Source organism: Colias croceus, chromosome 11 (genome assembly GCF_905220415.1).
Source record: "Colias croceus chromosome 11, ilColCroc2.1".
In the NCBI taxonomy this organism is placed as follows: Eukaryota; Metazoa; Arthropoda; class Insecta; order Lepidoptera; family Pieridae; genus Colias; species Colias croceus.
The window spans coordinates 1,958,184-1,979,610 of record NC_059547.1 but is presented as its reverse complement, the minus strand read 5'-3'; the positions used below and the strand labels follow the sequence as shown (position 1 = coordinate 1,979,610).

At 34.4% G+C, this 21,427-nt stretch overlaps 1 protein-coding gene across 1 annotated transcript in view; it reads left to right on the top strand.

Moving 5' to 3' along the window:
* Positions 1 to 21,427, top strand: part of LOC123695511 (protein winged eye) — a 102,255-nt gene that overhangs the window by 27,358 nt on the left and 53,470 nt on the right. The window lies entirely within an intron of this gene.

Below are 21,427 nucleotides of genomic sequence, written 5' to 3'. Positions count from 1 at the left end.
TTGATCCCTCGTTGAGTAATTTCTAATAGGCAAATTAATTTCTAATAGGCACTAGCTATATATTTTCATGTGAAGGCACGTTCATTTATAATTTATATGCACTAAAGTGCATTTATACGCAATTAAATTTGTAACGTCTGTCCCATACTCTTTGGCACTAAGGTTGAGATATACGATAGCCCAGAGGTCACAGTGTTTCGCGCCAACGCCCCGCGGTGACGTCATCAGCCATATACCAGTAATTGTTCCGATATATGTATATGTATGTATGTTTATCTTATATGTGAACGGAAGTGGTCATGTAATTATTATGTAATGGAGAGTTATGAACAATACTTTTTTGGGATTCTTTTTCGTAGCGATGCGAAAGTTGTCAAGTCAAACTTACGAATTAATTTATTCAACTAGACTTCTTTTAGAAGCACTTTTCAATGGTCAAAACTCAAAAGCAAGGAAGTTTTTATATTTCCTTATTTTTATGATTTTTTAATTAATTGGGATAAATTTATGTTTAAAAAAAGAGATATACCTACCTACCAAAATATAGATTTAAGAATTCAACGTAGGAGGTACCTGTTGGGTTAAGTTTCATAAGTCGTTCGGAAAAATAAGTAAGGATTTTCCTTAAGTTTAAGAAAGGCAAGTTCTTGGAAGAACTATTTTCCTTAGGTTGAGTCATAGTTAATAAATGTCTCTTATAAATAAGCAATAAATAATAAAGTAGGTAAATGAAAACAAAATATTACATCTCGTTCCACTTTAGGATAATTTCAACATCTGTAATAACTTCAAAGTTTTTCTGTTCGTTTCGTTTATTTATGTTCGAATTATTTTATTAGCATTTCAAAATACTTACTTACTTACTCCTATGGCGCTGAAACCCCAAAGTGGGTCTAGGCCTCTGAGACGAGAACTCAAAATAAAAGACAAAATAAATTCCTAATGTGAGAAAATTGCCAATTGTAGGCTTTATATTCACGGTAGGTAATCGATTTACGTCGCGCGATGAATAATGGACTCCTGGGCAGCTATAATAGTTTGTGTATCGTGTCTCATTGTTTCAAAAATGTTACTCAAGTTATTGAAACTATCTAAAGAGTCCTACTTTTTTTTTAAATTTACTTACATACCAGTTCCTACTTATAGATAGTAGGTAACGTCTGAAATAAAAGTTACATACAATTGTATGTCAGCGTAGATCAAATGAGACATCGGAAAGCAACCGACTGATTTACAAAGGGTCAGTAGACAAGTCAGTCGCAGCGCCAATTTCGGCGCCGCGACTGACTTCAAACAATTTGGTTCTAAGAATCACATCGAAATCGAAACAATGATCATGATCCATAGATGCAATATATAAATGGTACTTACTACAAATAAATGTATTTTTAAAGTAACCTTTATAGCACGACCAAATCACTGCATAGTATAAAACAAAGTCGCATTCTCTGTCCCTATGTATGCTTAAATCTTTAAAACTACGCAACGGATTTTGATGCGGTTTTTTTAGTAGATAGAGTGACTCAAGAGAGGTTTGAGTAGTTATATTATAATTTATCAGGTTTAAGACAAAGCGGGCGTACCCGCGGGCGGTAAGCTAGTATAATAATTATAAAAGCTCCATAATACGGAACAATGTTTGTTATATTTTGTAAAGAATTAAATACATTTTTTTTGTAGCTATTTATATTGGAAACCCTCAAATGCCTTGAAGCGTAACTCCAGTTACTATGTAACATAATATGTTTGTGACAGCTCACAACAATGTTATACTACAAAACAATGGTACATTTTGTAACAAAGCCCTTTAATTCACTTTTTATTGCGCAACTCATTTAGATTTTTGAGGGCCATTAAAGAGTCAATGTTAGTGGGGTCTTTTTAAAATGTCGAATCGGATTGGTGTCTGATTTGAATGTATTTTGTGTCCATTCTTGATGGAATCGATTGTAGAAGTTTCTAGTTGTCTTTCTAGTTTAATTTGTATCTGTCATATATTTGGGATTGAACATTGCATAGTCAAGCAAGATTCCTTAAAAATATCTCTTTTAGAAATATCTTATGCAGAATTCAGCGCAGCCAAAATAAAATTTCATATTAACAATAATTATTAATAACTTTGTGATAACTATGTTATATAGTATTTTTCTGTCAACGGGTGTCAAAGTGACTAGACGTATTACTTACAGTGCAAAAGAATTAAATAAGTTTTACCGTAATTTATAACTAGTATTGTGCATCCATACGTTCAATATTGAATTCCCTACAACGAGAAGATTTACACACTACGATTAACCATCAAAATTCAAGAAAAGTGCAAGTGAATTCTAAAGAAAGTTATAACCTCAAAACGGTGAAGTTGGCTGTGAAGTGCGAGCTGTCATAACAAATCATAAACAATTCAACAAGTTACAGAGAGCCGCGAAAGAAGTCCCACGACAAAGTGTTACCATCACAACAATTCAACGAGTTATAGAGAGCCACGAAAGAAGTCTCACGGCAAAGTGTTACCATCACAACAATTCGACAAGTTATAGAGAGCCACGTAAAAAGTCCCACGGCAAAGTGCTACCATCACAAGAACTAAAAATAGCACAATCATCATATTTATGTTGCCAGAATTATAACTAAAATTTCGAAAACCTTTTAACTGTCGGATAATATAAAAAATGGATAGCCAAATGCAGATGTTACTAGAAAAAATTCAGGAGCAAATGAAACAACAAACCATAAGTATAACAGAAGCAGTCACACAGAATATAGTAAAACAAATCGATGAACGTTTTAAAAAATTGGACGAGGAAAATAAGCTACTGAAAAAAGAAGTTGAGGAGTTGAAACAGAAAACGAGGGGATTAGAAATGGCTAAAAAGAAAAACAACATAATCCTTTTTGGGATTAAAGAAGATAAACAAGATGAGTCAAAACTAGTACAAACGATAATTAATAAAATAAACAGTTTCCTGGGCTTAAGTATAAAAGAACACGAAATTACGAACGCCTACAGAATAGGAAAACCAAGGAGTACCCCGCGACCTATTCTGATCTCGTTAGTGTCATTCTGGAGAAAAATGGAAATCATGAAATCTAAAAAGAATTTCCCCCATGGCATATATGTGAAGGAAGACTACACAAAGGAAATATTAGAGACGCGCAAGGCACTACAACCAAAGCTAGAGGAAGAGCGAAAGAAAGGACATATAGCTTACCTCAAAGTGGATAAACTTATAGTCAAGAACAAAACAGACCCTAATCGAGAAAAAAGAAAACGAGACCCATCCACCTCGCCCAACCTCAGCACCCCTCAATCAGAAAAACCAATACAAATTGCCTCAAAAAAAGCAAATACAACCAATGCATATGAATACATGGCACGGGCGCGTTCCAACTCATTGAGAGAAAAGTCCAATTCATAGCAACTAACGGACACCCGAAACCAGAAGAACAACCAAAATATAACAAACATACAACTAACCAACACTAAAGAGACTCCCCCAAGCCGGCTGGTCCCCGTGGGGGAATACGACCAAAACCCTCCAACGCACATTAAAAAATGTCAAAATTCTTTACAAATTGGAACACTAAACGTAAGATCTTTAGCATCCACAAGTAGGTATTTAGAACTTATCCATTCATTAGAAAAAATAAAAATAGATATATTAGGCTTATCCGAAGTTAGGCGTATGGGCTGCGCAATAGAAGAACATAATGATTTTATTTTTTGCTTCAAAGGAGAAACACCCGGCCTATACGGGGTTGGATTTTTAATAAAAAGAGCTCATAAAAATAATATTTTAAACTTTTCGGGCCTATCCGAACGAGTAGCACTGCTTCAACTGACACTAAATAAAAAAGCTATATCAATAATACAAGTGTATGCTCCAACTGAAAAAGCTGCTGCAGAAGATATTGATAAATTTTATGAAACACTACAAGAAGCTAAAACGCAGGCAGGAGACAATGTGCTGATTATCGGCGATTTCAATGCCAAAGTAGGCCAAGCTAAAGCAAATGAAGAGATGATTCTAGGAAAATACGGATACGGAATAAGAAACGAACGTGGAGAAAAACTTGTAGAATTTGCTTTCGAACACAAACTATCGATAATGAATTCGTATTTCAAAAAGAGAAATGATCGGAAATGGACATGGATTTCACCAAATGAAAAAACAAAAAACGAAATAGACTATATCCTGTCAAATCGACCTAGAAGTATACAAAATATTGAAGTACTGCACGGTTTAAATTTTAGCTCTGATCACAGACTGGTCAGAGCTACTTATTCACTACAACAAATAAAGAAATGTAGGAAGGCATTCAAAACATTTCCAAACAATTTGAAAACAGAAGAAGAAATAAAGAGATACAATCAAGCATTAGAAATAAATATGAAGAAATTGGAGATGACAGACTATGATGAAGATGTACAGACCCTGTACAACAAAATAGAAAACATAATTAAAACAAGCACGTCAACAAACTCGATCAGAGAAGACACAAAAACAAACAAAATCTTTTCCAAATCTACAGTAGAGCTGATGACTAGACGCTCAGAACTATTGAAAACAAAACATAAAACGAAAGAAATGAAGGAAGAGTTACGCACACTTTTCAAAAAAACAAATAAGGCTATCAGACATGACTACGGTGATTATAGAAAGCGCGTTATAGAAGCGAATGTTAAAAACTACAGGAGCGCAAAAAGAGCTTACAAACAATTGAGTACACATAAAACATGGATTCAAAACTTAAACACAAAAAAAACAAAAACGAATACGAGGAAAGAAATTTTAGAGACCGCTACAGAATTTTACAAAAACCTTTATAGTGCAAACAAAAGAAAACCTGACAATTCTGAAGACTGCAATAAGAACTATAGCGAGCTACAGGACGAGCCAGAAGAAGTGGATGAAAAAGAAGTAAAAAGGCATATTAATAAACTAAAACCCGAAAAAAGTCCAGGACCAGATGGTATACTAAACGAAGCATTAAAAATTGGGATCGCTTCACTATCACGGCCACTATCGCGCCTATTTAACAAAATTCTAAGCACAGGACAAATACCTGAACAATGGAAAAAATCAGATATAACACTGATATACAAGAAAGGTGATCCTCAGGATATTGGCAACTATCGTCCAATAAGCCTGCTCCCTAGTACCTATAAACTTTTTGCGTCAATTGTGCTAAATAGAATAAATTCCAAGATCGAAAACCAACAAACAATAGAACAAGCAGGATTCCGCTCAGGGTTTTCAACCATAGACCACATTCATGTTATGCAACAAATTATAGAGAAATACAGGGAGTTTAATAGACCATTATATATAGCCTTCATCGACTACGCAAAAGCATTCGATACGATATCACACGACGCAATATGGGAAACACTGAACAAATGTGGAATCCATCAAAAATACCAGGACATTCTTAAAAATATTTATAATGGTAGTAGTAGCTGTGTGAAATTAGAAAAACGAGGACTAGACATACCAATCCTAAGAGGAGTGAAGCAGGGCGACCCTATGTCTCCTAAGATCTTTATAGCAGTTCTACAAAACATCTTTGACGATTTAAAATGGGAAAACGAAGGAGTTAAAATCGGTAACCGGTTTCTGAGTCACCTAAGATTTGCGGACGATATTGTCCTATTTGCTGAAAGTAGTAGTAAAATAAATAAAATGCTTAAACAACTAGGAGAAAGAAGCGAAAAAGTAGGGCTGCAAATGAATAAAGAAAAAACAAAATTAATGACAAATAGTTACAAACATACAATTATACTAGAAGGAAAAACAATTGAGTACGTAGATAAGTATATATACCTAGGAAGAATAGTATCATTCGAGGATAGAAGCGAAGAAGAAGAGGTAGAACGTCGAATAAATACAAGCTGGAAAAAATACTGGGCAATGAAAGAGATTATGAAAGGTAACTATCCACTCAACTTAAAGAAAACAGTAATAGATACATGCATCTTACCAACTCTCACCTATGGATGTCAACTCTGGACCTATAATACTAAAATAAAAACAAAAATTACTAACTGCCAAAAAGCTATGGAAAGGAGCATCCTAAAAATTAGAAAACTAGATAAAGTAAGGAGCGGATATATAAGAAAAAAGACAAAGCTAATTGATGCTCTACACTTCAGTTTAAGACTTAAATGGCAATGGGCGGGTCATGTGGCAAGGTACAAAGACAAACGATGGACAGTAGAAGTAACAAGGTGGCAAGGACCACAAGGAAAACGACGGAAAGGACGACCCACGAAACGATGGACTGATGACATCATAAACATAGCAGGAAATGAGTGGATCCAATACGCTAGGGATAGGAACGAATGGTGCAGGTTGGAGGAGGCCTTTACCCAGACAGGGGTTCCTGTTCAGGAGGAATGAGTAGTTCTCCAGACTTAGTTTTAATAATCATAATGTTGTTATTTTTTTTTTATGGGAAATAAAAGGCTTTATTATTATTATTATTATGTTTCTCGGTTCCATAATACTCGGGTACCACCAGAAGGACGGTACCCGGACCTTTGGAAGGCTTACGTGGGGACACGGATCCAACACGCAGAGGCCCTTTCGAGAATTTTAATGTGTTGTGGGACACCAGCCGCAGCCTGCCCATGACTGCACTATAGAAATACAGCCCTAGGCAGTCCGCGGCCGATGTAGGACTATTGCAGGGTATGGAAATTTAATAATTGGGCTATGGATTGGGATGCTAAATGGACTGGTACTGGGGACTATGGGAAACTATGGCACCTGCCTTTCTACTAAAAGAAAGTAAAAATATGTTGGCAGGTGGTGACTCGCCCTCTCACTGTATGGGCCCCCGAAACAAGTCGCTGCAATAGTGCGACAAGGGGGCAACATATTGTGAGCAGCTAAGGGTGGAGAGGCGTCCCTGGACTTTAAACTCCGATCACGCGCTCCCTGAGGGTCCAGCATCACGTGCCCACTCGCCACTTATGATTCGCATCCACCCTTCGAGCTAAAAGCTCTCGCGACTCCACTCTGGCCGGCCGGTTAAGGCAAGCCAGAGGTGGGGGTCCTGTCCTCGTCAGGCTTCACTCCGACCGGCCGGTGAAGGCAAGCCGGAGATGAAGACAGGGGCCTCCCCCGGGAGCACTCGGTTCCCGCGGGGTCGCTACTCCCCGACACCCCGCCACAAGGTGTCCTGCGGGTTGACTGATTGCACGGGTGGAATTTCTATTATCACGTAAACAATAGATATCCCAACCGTGGGCGATGGGGTCGTCACATCCCTACGCCCTTATTATTATTATTATTAACTATGTTATATTCTCACTGAATTAAATTATAATAAATGTTTCTATAAATAAACGAATATCTAATGTCATTGTTGCTTATAAATGCTCAAATTACGTTCATTTTATTATATTTTGTGTTGAATACTAAAATAATAAGCGGTGTATTCATTTTTACTATTTTGTCAATTATTAGATTTATGATTCCACTATACAAACTTTATGACTATAATCACAAGCGCAGTCACAGGCGTGACTTATGTTGACTTATTGCATGATGATGATGGTTATAACAGAGGCAAAGGTTAGCTCAATCTTATCACAGAAAATTCACCCTTATAGCTATTACTGTTAAGGTAAGAAATCGCGTAACGTAATTAACAAACCGTTACTAGGTATGTGTGTAATATATTCTGAAGATGTATGAAGATATCAGTTTATTGATTATTAATAATTCACGAGTCATAAAATAGTTTACATGGAATAGTTAATTGTATTTAGTAAGATAAAGCAATATAAAATTAAAGGAACAGCTAATAAGAAATCTTAATATAATATATAAATCTCGTGTCACAATGTTTGTCCTCAATGGACTCCTAAACTACTTAACCGATTATAATAAAATTCGCACACCATGTGCAGTTCGATCCAACTTGAGAGATAGGATAGGTTTTATCCCGGAAATTCCACGGGAAAGGGAACTATGCGGGGTTTTCTCTGAAAACGCGGGCGAAGCCGCGGGCGGAAAGCTAGTTAACTTATATAGTAGTGTGTGTGTTCCTAGACTGACTGATCAATTGACGCCAAAATTTCGTATTTTTCATCTTCACAAAGCAAATAAACCTATACGATACGTAGAGGATAAGCTTAAATATATCAAGCCACATTTTCTACAGATCACGCGTAAGAAATACATAAGTTTGTATACCTACGTTTACAAACATACAATCGATAAACATTACTTGTGCAATCGGGTAAAAAGAGCTCACACCACTACACACTAATAAACCTCACGAAGAGCTATAGTTTATTAAATAATTCAAAATTCAAATTCAAATTATTTATTTCTTCCTTTTACAATAGGTCCTTAACTAATTTGTGATTGGAACACTCCTAGTTAGCAAATAAATGCTTGTATCAGGAGGTTCCGCTCTTCCTTAGCACTATTAGACACAGAAACAGAAATAAAACAATATGAATGAATATAATTAAAAAACACAAGAGAAAATTATTATTAAATAACGTAGGTAATAGTCGCAATGAAGCTGATAGTGTTTACTTTGCAAAGTTTCTGCTTTCAAACTTCGATACGACGCGGACGTTCCGACCAACTTCTGAGCTTGCTGTTAAAATTTTATAATATAACTTCCTTCAGTGGCTTCGCTTGTACTTTTATTTTTCGAAAAAGCAAGTAACGCCTGTCCGATGTTAAATAGTCACTAGAAACTATGTAAGCATTTGATTTTTAAGAATTTTTGGGTTTCTATTTAATAGTAATGCTCAACTTATCTAGTACCTATATAAATAAACACGAGTTGCGTTAACTATAGTCTTTTACCAAACAATATTATTTATTTATCTGAAAGCTCTAATATTGTACCTAATAGTGCAGTACTCCGCAGTTCTTTCGTAGTTTCAAAATATATCTTGCCACAATCAGGAATAACCGTTTTTCAATCCACACTGTTCCTTATTTAACCCCCTGATAGATTCATTATCATTTATCACTATTTATGAACTATGTATTTATATTTTTTATCAACACATGCCTACTACTATATTATGCACGTGGAAAAGTAACATAATATCTACATTTGATATGTTTGATACAGTCGAGCTTCATCTTACAAAAGTATCGCACAGAATATAATGGGCATTATATATATAGTAACTAGCTTACCGCCCGCGGCTTCGCCCGCTTTCTCTAAAACGATTTGAGATTTAAACTATCCTATCTCTCAAGTTGGATCGAACTGCACATGGTGTGTGAATTTTATTATAATCGGTTAAGTGGTTTAGGAGTCCATTGAGGACAAACATTGTGACACGAGATTTATATATATTAAGATTTTATAGCATTGTATAGTAATTTTAACTTTTATATAGGTATGTATTTTGGCTACTAAACTATTTGTAGGTATAAAAATTAAATATTTAGAAGGCATTTATTGAACTAGGAACAGATTATGATGACAAAATTTATGATATGAAAGGTCTTTTTATGTGATTTAATGAGATGCTTAAGTTAAATTGCGGTGTATTTTAATACGATTTTAACTAAGAAATAAGAATTATTAAGTTGAAATACTAACTATTGCCTAACTTTTTTTTTTTTATAGTGGAGAATGCATTTAGGCATACCCAGGGCACTCGGGGAAAGAGCCCTGGGTTATGTCGGACTCACCCTGCTGAGTGCAGGGACCTACCGACTAAACTCCACTGTGTTCTGCCGTGCCGCTTTATAGACGGGGCCGCGGGTATTCGGTAGAACCGCGTCCGCAGACCCGTCAGCGGCAGCCTATCTCCAGGCCCAACGTGAATGTGGCGGGAGGCCGCCAAGTCTACCTTCCTGGGGGGGGCGGCGTGAGTGGAACACTTCTCACGCCGCCTCTCCGCACCGGATGATGGATTATATCCCCGTTCCACCATCCGAACTATTACCTAACTAACCCAATTAGAAGCATATCAGACATTTTCCATAGACTTTCTATACTATTGAAATTCCTTTTTACAAGTAAAAGTTTACAGTCTTTTGTTCAATAGAGTACGCTATTTATTTTTCTCGTATCCTGTTTTGACTGGGAAATTATAAGCAAAACTATTGTTACACTTCAGACAATAATATTTACTTGTTATGGCTCGCTTAACTAAGTAGGCAACTTGGTAACTTATTATTTACTTACGAAAAATGTATGCTTCGGAATTACGCCTTTTCTGGAATATGTTTGTAAAATCTATTTTAGTATTGACTATTAAATGTTAATTATTAGTTGTGAAGTACATCTAATAGTAACACGAGTAGGTACATAATATAATATAATAAGAGAAATAGGATTTGAAACTGTATGACAATTCACATATTATGATAGTATTATATGTACCTACATAATATCAACAGAAAAAATGTATTTATTTATTAAGTCGAATAAAAACACCAATTTCCATATTTGCGAATATATTCGGAAGTTTTTATGTAGTTTTATAGTGCCTACTTATCTATATGATAATATTATGTACTCCTTAATGAGATGCTATCAAAATCACACGTAACAAACACGTATTGGTATTATATAAGTTTGCCATGCTAAATTATACCGTATCACGTACTACTAGAGTCGAAAATTACAAATTAAACGTTCCTCTCGAACATGATCGCAATACCAATGCGTTATCTTAATTTTGCATACCGCAAGCGGGGGTTGGACAAAGTTTGCGTTGCGGTCGTGAAATACAGCACTTAGAAACAACGTCTTATGTGTCAGGCCTTGAGGGCGATAATCGCCTGTCCACGTTTTTGGGGTGAACTGTATCGATGTACTGTGGTCAGCACGGCGCATGCGCGGTGAACCCGGGAGCTATACCTGTGACCTTCGCCAGTGACATTTCGATAGCTGAGATGAAAGGATATTTATCGATTTTTTGTTTGTTTGTTTGTCCGGAAATGTAGCCTATGTATTAATGCAGGTCATAATCTATCAGCATACCAAATTTCAGCCGAATCCGTACAATATTTTTTGTATGATGGAGTAGCGAACGAACATTTGTATTTTATATTCATGCAGTTTTTTTTTATGTATTTCCATATAAGAAGACCTTTATTTCATGAAGTCGAGAACTTTCCTCGTTATTAGCTGCTACCAATCCGTTCGATAAATGGACTATCAAACAGAATAATACTGAATTCATTGTAATCAACCGAACCAAATAAACTTAATAGTATTAGTACAAGTAGATGCCAATGAACTCAGGACCTAATTTTCAATATAAGAAGAAACCATTAACCACTACACAAACGAAACTACTGAACTAAAGACCATCAAATAACCTTTAAAACACTTTCAGTCCAAATAATTATCGTGAAATATTACCCAAATGAAACACTAAAAAATTACCGCTATTAAAAACAAACAGAATCAGTAAATAATGTCTAATCGCTAATAAATCTGAAGGATAGATCCATAAATCGGCCCTGCGCACGCGCTTATTAGCATCCAACCAGGATCTACTTATATTTGTTACTGAATATATTAACACTACACGGTACTTAAATTATTATTAAGATATCTTTGTGTTAATTTTAAGGACTATTTTATGACTAGGTATTTGAGTATATCTACTAATATTATAAAGCTGAAGAGTTTGTTTGCTTGAACGTGATAATCTCAGGAACCACTTTTCCGATTGAATAACGATTTCACTGTTAGATAGTCGATTTACCGAGGAAGGCATATCATCACGCTTAAACCAATAGGTACGGAAAATCTATACTAATATTATAAAGCTGAAGATTTTGTTTGCTTGAACGTGATAATCTCAGGAACCACTTTTCCGATTGAATAACGATTTCAGTGTTAGATAGTCGATTTATTGAGGAAGAGTATAGGCACAGATTAGAGAATAGTTACTTCGTAACTATAGGCATATCATTACGCTTAAACCAAATGGAACGGAAAATCTATAAGTACTAATATTATAAAGATGTAGAGTTTGTTTGCTTGAACGTGATAATCTCAGGAACCACTTTTCCGATTGAATAACGATTTCAGTGTTAGATAGTCGATTTATTGAGGAAGACTATAGGCATATCATTACGCTTAAACCAAATGGAACGGAAAATCTATAAGTTCTAATATTATAAAGATGTAGAGTTTGTTTGCTTGAACGCGCTAATCTCATGAACCACTTTTCCGATTGAATAACGATTTCATTAGGCATATCATCACGCTTAAACCAAATGGAATAGAAAATACTATTTAAATTATAAATCTTATAAATTTATAAAGAATAGAAAAAAATCGATCACGAGGCGGGACTCGAACCCGCATCCTTTCGCGCCATTCCGGGGCGGATGCCTGACCAACTCAGCCACTCGTGACCCGCCAGAGCAATTCGAATTTTTTCTATTCTTTATAAATTTATATTTATAAAGCATTTGAATGCCATAAAACCAAAAATATAAATCTTATTAAAAATAACTTAAAAGCTTTAAGATAATATATTAAAGTACAGAGCTATAAGAATAAGCTTCAGTAGAAACTTATTCTTATATACCTACTAGCTTACCGCCCGCGGCTTCGCCCGCTTTCTCTAAAACGATTTGAAATTTAAACTATCCTATCTCTCAAGTTGGATCGAACTGCACATGGTGTGCGAATTTTATTATAATCGGTTAAGTGGTTTAGGAGTCCATTGAAGACAAACATTGTGACACGAGATTTATATATATTAAGATTTCATATATTTTCCCGCCATAAACGATATGAAATCTTTCACAAGAATTCAATAAAGCTACTCTAGTCTTCTACCTCTACGAACATTTCAGGTGACACATAGCAATATTACAAAATTAAATCCTACTTATTAGATTTTCAATACATACTTTATATAGTTATCTAACCCATATAATATTTACGCTTTTACCTACCTGTATGAGACAATTGGTATGAGATAGGTATCAAAATTGTATACTCGTAATCAATAATTTAATCTGTAGCCTGGAAGATCTCACATTTAAAAATTGCTAAAGAAAACAAATATGTAGCCTTTTATATCCCAACCATTCTGTCCTTATCCCGGTCAGCATAGACAGAGACAGCACTCTCCTCGTACAAAAACTCTCCGCCTTTGAAGTAGGTATCTATATTTAATTGTTCGCAGTTATATTTGTACAAACCGAAACGGCAAAAGTCAAGGATCATTGCATACCTACTAATGTTTAATTCATTACATTTGCAGTTGAAAAAGGTCGCTATGTATGGTTTAATTCGATCTTGACATTAACAAATCCCGTTTATAATTTATTTACTTCCTTCGCTTGCGATTAAAAAACCGCCAAGCCTTTGATACGTTAGGAAATAGCGTACGTCTTGTATAGTAAGTAGTAATATGAAAAGGTTATTGCGTTGTACCTACGATCGCGTAGTTGTGCACACTATGATTTTTTGAACTATAATCTATACAGATAATAAATATTTGTACCTACTAATGTTGTAAAGCTGAAGAGTTTGTTTGAACGCGCTTTTCTCAGGATCTAGGTATAACGGGTCTGATTTGAAAAATACTCTCAGTGTTAGGTAATAGTTTAAATAGCTCTCACAAATTCACAATTCGTAGTAAAAGTGATATTTGAAATTTGTAACTGTTGAGAATTGTGAAACGATAAGTGCACAACATATCATTTATTTGGATTTAGGTATACTACAAAAGAAAAACATACGATCGCAGTTAGAGCTTAAACTAATATTTGTCATGAAATGAAATGAAATTATTAAGTAACAATAGTATGTATTAATATTATCTAAATGTTTTTCCTAATAAAACAGAAGCACTTCTCACCCTTCGACAATTCAAGCGATATTGGATCGAGAAACGATCGACAAAAACTCGAACGTTCGAGACGCTGTCTCGCTTCCCTGGGGCGCTTTTGACCGATGAGTAATGGTGTGCTCCTAAGTCTGGCCTGTGTGGGGCAAGGGGCAGGTTATAGCGGAAATTTATATTCAGTATTGTGGATAATTTCATCTAAATTAATATAAGAAAACTGTGTTAGGTAATGCAGTCATGACTTATTATTTTATTATGATAGAAAAAAAAAATTGAAACTGAATACCTACCTAGACGGTATTTCGATAATTGTAAAAGTAAAAAGAGTTTCTTGGATGATTTTGGGCTTGAAATTAGTTTTATAGATCCGTAGTAGGTATAACAATTAATATAAAAGTGGTAAAAGTCTTCGTGTAATAAGGTTAGACAGAAAATCCAAAAGAAAAGCAAATGGAATGTAAATTAATGAATCGATCTGTTTGAATGGGACAATAAAAATAACGGAATATCGTGTAACAATATATTTAGTGGCAATAAATAAATGTATTTTATTTTTAAAGTTTATTTATAGAATAAAACTATCTATATAAATATAAAACTCAAAGGTGATTGATATATAGTGATCTATCAACGCACAGCCCAAACCACTGGACATATCGGGCTGATATTTGGCATGCAGGTAGATGTCATAACGTAGGCGTCCCCTAAGAAAGGATTTTAGAAAATTCATCCCCTAAAGGGGTAAAATAGGAGATGAAAACTTATCTTTTCCACGCAAGCGATGCTGCGGGCAACAGCTAGTTATCATATATTTTAGTCTAGCAGTTTTTTAGATACATAGGTAGGTAGATATTAGATACTATATAATGTATATCTTTGCAATATGTAAGCTTTAAATAAAATATCACGACCCAAATGATTTATAGCTTCTAAATTACGAATATGTAAATTTTATGCGATTTTTTATAGTATTTAATTTAAACTCTGACGTTTATTGATCTGTATTTAATGTTGAGTTGTAAAAATGAACCATCAATTTGAAATTTCGTTATATTCGGCCGCGTTGTCATGGCAACCTTCATTTGTTTTTGTAACGATTGTAAAATTCTGTGGTAACTTTATTTATAATATTCGACCTTAGATTACAAAATAAAAGACAGATGGAGCGTTGCCGAACTAAACCGAATAATTTATCGTCATTTTCAATAAAGCTATGTGTGCTGTCATTTCGCCGCTGCACTGTACGTACACGGTGCTTCTGTGTGCGTGTAATGTTGCCAGATATTGAAAAATTTCCCAAATGTTTCCCCGACTACGGAAAAAAGAGGGTTATGTTTTTCGAGTTTATGGATGTATGTATAATATTTCTTTGACACGCCCTGCAGTATAAACCGTTGGACCGATTTTCAGTTGTGAGGTTTCATTGCAATGATCTGAATTATTATGTTAGTGGCTGTAGTGACGTAGGCTATATACATAAATGAGAAGTCAAGTTTTAATTTTTATTTAAATTCTTTTATTACATAAAGTACCTGCCTACTAAAGTTATATATGGACAAAATAATTGTATTCAATTTTTTATTAAATAAATTACATAAAAAAAATTTCAATATTAACTATAATAATTATATTATTTTTTATTTTTCATAATAATATATGAATACGAATAGCGATAGTTTTTAGTCGAGAATACGGGACATTTGATTTTCATCATATCCATCATGGAGTTCACATAAATTAAATCGCTAGCGAAAACGACTATGACGTTTTTAAGATTTATAAAAGTAACAAAATAATGTATTATGCTTATTAAAATAATCTAATAATTATCATGAACCTTTAGTGCACTATACAAATAATCACATTCACGATCGAAAAATCCAACAGCATTAACCTGAAGATCCTTTAACCATTTTACCGTTTTACCAATAAAAATGGCAAATTCATTTTCAAAATACTGGCAACATACGTTGAAGTTTTGTATTCCTTCATATCTGTAAAATTATTATTCGTATTAAAGAAATAAATCAGCCAAATAATCTACAGAAAACCTGTGAAACGATGTTTTATCTTTTTTTGTTTTCGGGAACAAATTTTATTATCACAAGACGGCATTTTTTTACTAAAATTGCAAACCCTTTTTGACGTATTGCATGACACTATATGCGCTATAGCACTGGTGCAGCGACGTATTTGTTTTTGATTTCGTATTTTCTTTGACAAGGTCGACGGGCGGTTGTCATGCTCCATCTGTACTTTATTTTGTAATCTAAGTATTCGACAATCGAAAAAGTTTGTGGACATCAGATAAAATTTCTATTTTGAAGAAAGTAAAGTAGGTAGGTAGGTAGGTTCCCACCGATTTATTATAAGTAGGCAAAGTTGTCAATTCATTAATCTTTTCGTTTTTGTGTAGAAATACCTAACTGTGCAACTATAAGAATATGTGAAACATTATAGTGATCGTTTTTTATATTATATACATATATGTAGGTACCTATCCAAATTAAAAGATACCCTATGCATGCATCTTTGCCTCTTCTGACTACTCAAAAATATTTTCAAGTATTTCTCATAAAATATAATCTTCATAGAAAATAATGATGAAAATTAAATCGCGATATTCCATACCTTGGCCCATTTCACATGAAATAGGAACGATTACGACATTCGGAGACAGAGCAGTGAAATAAAGAGTGTATTTCATTACACCATTTGTTCAATTTGAACTAACTAGCTCCCGCGAAATTTATCGCGAAATAGCTGTATGTCGTTAACAATTTTACTATAGCCCTTTCAAGTTTTGTTAGCTTGTATATGTCATCGTTCGTCTGCTGCATTCAGCAGTTAGAGATTTAAATAGAGACTAGCTTTCCGCCCGCGGCTTCGCCCGCCTTGCCTAAAACCTAATAAACTATATACTAAAACCTTCCTCTAGAATCACTCTATCTATTAAAAAAGCAGCACCAAAATCCGTTGCTTAGTTTTAAAGATTTAAGCATACATAGGGACAGAGAAAAAGACTTTGCATAAGGATCTACTTTACTATTTACTTCCCTTGTAGGTTGTTCTATAAGTAGGTAAAATTAACCAAAAATATCAAGTCCATTTCGGCTAATGCCTACCCAGGTTGTCGTTTTTCGGAAGTTACATTATTTTATCATTCAATGCAAGCAAAGCATCGCGTTCTGTTCAAATATAATTAACTACCTAACTTTCCGCCTGCGGCTTCGCCCGCCTTTTCAAAGAAAACCCCACATAGTTCCCGTTCCCGTGGGATTTCCTGGATAAAACCTAGCTTATAGGTATTATCCGTTGATAATATAACTTTCGAATGGTGAAAGAATTTTTAAAATCGGTCCAGTAGTTTATGAGCCTATTCATTACAATCAAACAAACAAAGTTTTTCTCTTTATAATATTAGTGTAGATAAAATATCCATATAGAAAACCAGTATAAATTGAAAGCGATACATTAGTAATGCGTGTAATTGAAATCTCCACGTGTCTTCCTTTTACGATATGATAGAGGAAATAAAGGAAAACGTATATTTAAATTAGATACAGAAAATGGAAGAATTGTCCTCACTCCTTATGAGTATATAGTTATAGATTACCTACTAAATAATTAGGTATCTACTGCCTGAAATTATTGTATCATTACCGATCCTTGATTACAAAGTTTAAATTGAAATATCTTCGTATGAAGTGGTTCGAGGTTTCAAACAAACATACGAAGCTAATAAAAACATGTTAAAAATATGCCTAACGTTTGAACTTTGAGGTCAATTTTATTAACAAAATAAGTACAGATAATTGTTCGCTTTCATTAGGAGAAAGAATTTTTAAAATTTATTGAATATAGTTTTCGAGTCCGCATACGACGATAAAACAAACACACGTAGATTTAGACTAATACTAAAATTAATGTAATTCCTTTTACATAAGTAATAACATTAGAAATTGTTAAGGGATGTTGTAATTAGAATCGAATTCTATAGTTCCGTTGTTTATGCAGATAATAATAGGTAAATCTACTTCCAGAACTATGCGTAAGTCTTGCTTTATGAGGAAGGTATAAGTAAACAAGCATTTTCGTCTGCTTTCAAAACCTATGTTACCTATTAGTCGTAACTCGTAGGAAACATAGGTTGATATTGTATAGCCTTCCTCGATTAATGGACTATCCAATACAACACTATAATATTTTTCAATGCGAAATTCTAAGTTAGTTGAAATGAGCGCGCTCAACCAAAGAATCAATTTTCTAGATAATTTTACTAGTCTGCCCCGGCTTTGCGCGTACTTATTGTAATAGTACTAATCCAGCGGTAGGTAGGTATATATAATTTTTGAAATCGAGTAGTTCCTGAGATTAGCGCGTTCAAACAAACAAACCAACTACATACATATTATGTAGATTAGGTATTTGATCTTGCAAAATATCTAAACGGACTTCGTACACCACTTGTACTTTGTTACAATGTATTTGAATAAACAAAATCTCTTACACTATCACTGCACTTGCCCTGTGACAATGTTCTAGGAACCGATATCAGCGCTGACTCAGAGTGACACAACTCTGAATCACAGCTGTTATCCTAGTATGGAATCATAAATATGTTAAAGCTTGAGCACGCGCCTTTTCTTATAATGTTCGAAGTTTAGTAGCCTATTTTTTTCAGCCTTATAAGGGCCGATTTTTCAATGCCCAGATAAACAGCTAGATAGACTTTATTCTTCAGTTAACAAAATATTCAATTTTTCAATAGACGAATAGGACTTATCTATCGAATAACTACGTTATTTGAGGAATAAATCTATCTGCTGCTCCAACGGCCAGATAGCGTGCTATTCGACGATTAGACGTTTGAGTTGACAACTGACGCGTCAAATTTGGGATATTTTCGTATGTAATAACATAGAGCGTAGAATTTTTACAATAAAGCCTCTTTCTATAAAATAATTATCAATTAAAATCATATTGAAATTGATGTTTTTGATAGTACCTACTGATGATCATGCCATTGAAAATTTGCCGGACGCTGACTTTATGTCGTTTCCATCGTAAAATATATAAATTTTAACACAAATTTAATCAAAACTCTTTACTCGAATCAAAACAATAATCAACAATCATAGAACACAAGATAAACTTAAAATGCACTCCTGACGTGAGTCATAATGACGGTTGTTGACATATTGCAAGTTGACTCTATCCCGCTCTAACCTGACTAATTTAATATGTTTGTTTCGCCACTCCAAGAGCAGAGCTGCCAATATGGAAATATTTGGTCAGATAGTTATTCATCAAATAAATCACGATTGAAAAATAGGCGAGCCGTTATGAGTTAGATAAGCAATTGAATAAATCTATTCGAGGGGTAGTTATTAGACTGTTTATCTGGGCATTGAAAAATCGGCCCTAAATGTAAGATATTCCAATTTTAAGTGATATTAATTCAGGTTAAATAAAAGTGCCTTCTGCAATGTCCTAATGCTTTTGGATTTAAAATGTATTTGAAATGCCGTTTATTCACTACATATTTAATTTAACCGATTTAACCATACTGTGACCTTGTCAGTATGTCCCTATGGTATGTCCGTTTCTCTCTTTATAGCCTTTATATACCTACGTACAAGTGAGTCAATATGATATAGCTTTTTATACGTAATATGTAGGTACTAAGTTATTCCTGCAGATGTGTATGTAACATCAAACAAGGTACTAGGAGTCCATATTCGCTTTGATAATTAACGTTTTTAAATCGAATTACTTACGGAGGACCATTAGTTGGACGTAACCGTGCACTTCCTCGCAGGTGCAGGATAATCTCATTAGCTCCCTTTCCCTTCCCTGAGTGGCCTCGCATTTATAGCAATCATACGGTTATTCGATTATTTCAGTATGCGCTAAAAATCTGGTTGATACGTCGTAGTACGACGTTATACTAGATTGAAGTAGGTTGATAAATTTCGAATATCTAACTCTATCGATAAAGTTTTGTCAACAACCGTTATACGAATATAACTAAAAATAAATTATATACATATATGTGTACTGTATAATGTCATTAGGTACTCATTACGATAATTTTGTTTAAAATGTTTCTGACTTCAGAGATGATGATGAACTTTATTTAAATCTAGAATTGACCATCTTATCAATATCTTATAAATATCGAAATAACATTTATTTATAAAAAAGAGTGTTTGTACTTATGTACACGCGTTAGAAGTTATACTTCTTTGGCGTATGGAAAAAAAAAATACTAGAATATACAACTTGAACATAGTTACATACCACCTAGAACTAACTTCATGCTGTTAAATTTAGGTGTCGGTGTGCGCTCGCATCGTAAAAATTCACCCTCATCATTTTTCTCCATCGCGCCAAAAGAAGAATAAATTCAAAAGTATAGGTAGTTTAATTTTCACACACAATATTCTTATGATCTTGTTAAATTGCAAAACAAGTGCAACCCATAAAATCAATAAATGAGTCACGGATGTGTCACCGCCACTTAGCAAAGTGGAAAACAATCCACCTCCTGCTAGCAGAAGACAATAACCAGGACAACATAAACACAAAATGGTGTTTAATTCAGGAATTGCCATAGAACACGCGAAGCTTAAGAACAATTTGTTCTCAAAACCGGTACGTCAACAATCGTAATGCGGAGCGTATTTATTCTGTGGCTTATCGCGTTATCAATATCAAGTGACGGAGTTCTTGGAAACGCCTACCTAGCCAGGTAGCGCCCTTGCTGTGAAAATAAGATAGTGATGTGCGTGGGACCATCGATAAGTGTATTAATTCAATAAATCCAATCAGGTAGAACTTGGCTTTTGTTTTTATAGTTTATGGTTTGGCATTCCATTTACAATTAAGAAAAATGTACCTATTGTCTACGCTCGATTGTAAAGTTGAAGATTAATATGACTCTACTCCATTTCTAATTAACGAAAGAATTTTCTTTGATATTTGCTACCATAGTTCCTAGACAAAAAGACATTGTTTTCAACATTATAAGGCATAAACACGGTTAGTGATGCGCGCCGATATGATCACGATAAGGTCGGAATGTCGACTGGTGGCTAGTGACTACGCAACTCGATTGTTTTTACCACTATTTATTTCATGTGGCATTCCATACATTTACTTTGTAACGTTTTTGAAAGCGCCGTTTGTTACTCGTGTAACTCAACATATTTGATTTGTGTTAGATTCGTTTTTGTTGTTTATTTTAATTTGTACGTGACAGCTTAGAAATTACAAAATCTGATTTTCTTATTCATCAATGTATAAACGCATTCACGTATTATTTATAAAACTTTACGTAGGAAATTTTCGCAAATGTTAAAAAGAACTAATTGATTACAGCCATTCCGCACACTGATATAATTAAACAATATAAAATAATTTCATATTAAATTATTGTGAGATTATTAAGCCGTGGCCGTAATTGTTGTGATAAATGCGTAAACGTAATTACACGTTGCAACGCCTCGCTGCTTCAAACACAACCAGGAAAGCAGCAAAGCATCAAAGCTTGTTGAATTAACATCAGTGTTGCAGTTGCATATTTGGAAAACTCTGAATATTCAACAA